The sequence below is a fragment of the Atheta coriaria genome, unplaced genomic scaffold (assembly GCF_025399875.1).
Source record: "Atheta coriaria isolate IRGN ID8LTWV9N9 unplaced genomic scaffold, Caltech_Dcor_3.1 hic_scaffold_1_pilon, whole genome shotgun sequence".
Classification (NCBI taxonomy): domain Eukaryota; kingdom Metazoa; phylum Arthropoda; class Insecta; order Coleoptera; family Staphylinidae; genus Dalotia; species Dalotia coriaria.
Window position 1 is genome coordinate 1,853,318 of NW_027045443.1, and position 846 is coordinate 1,854,163.

An 846-nucleotide genomic window follows, 5' to 3' on the forward strand; every position below is an offset into this window, starting at 1 on the left:
TTATTAATATATTTGGCACCGCAAAGTGTTTGCTTCAATTGGGGACGTCATCGCCGACGACGTCAGCCAGCAAAACAAAGTGTCCACGACTGTGGGGACCCCAAATCTAAAAATAAATCGAGAAGTAAAAAAAAAAAAACGCCGGACCGAATTCTGCGTAGAATGTCACACGTCACGCGATCCCAGCCTCGCCTCGTTAGTGTGCAACAAACGCACGCCACGTGCACCTCCTCGCACATCTGACATCACACATGTGCCCCCGGTCTAGGGCAGGGCACATCAATGCATGCAACGTCACAAAAAAAAACTCGCCCGTTTTTCTGAAATTCGGATGCATTGCGTGCGGGGCATATGTTCGGTGTGTGCGTTTCGTGGAAGCGAGCGGAGTGATTTCTCTGCCCCAGGGCGAGACCGGGCCAGATGGCTGTGGGGTGCCTCCTGCCATCAACAATCAAATCATTAATAAAAGCCGGACGATAAGCACTGCTTCCCGGAAAGTCACACAACAACCACCTTGTTGTAATCCTAGCGCACCGCAATTCTTTCAACGGCGCCGACTGGAGAGAATTCCCTTCGTAGGATTGGTGTAATCTGCGGATCAGTCGTACTTCCAATGAAAGAGACATAATCCGTGCGCTATCTGTCGCAATGAGACATAATTAATACGCGGAAACGACGCGCGCATTGTTTGCACGCTGGTCTGTTTGATCAGATGCGCTGCCGGTCGGCGGTGTGCTTGGCTTTTTACCGCGAACGCAATTACTTTACAGTTTTGTGTCGTCGCGCCGCGATTCTCCGAACATAAATTATGCCTTATTGATAATGCCCGCTGTTTGAATAATTGTT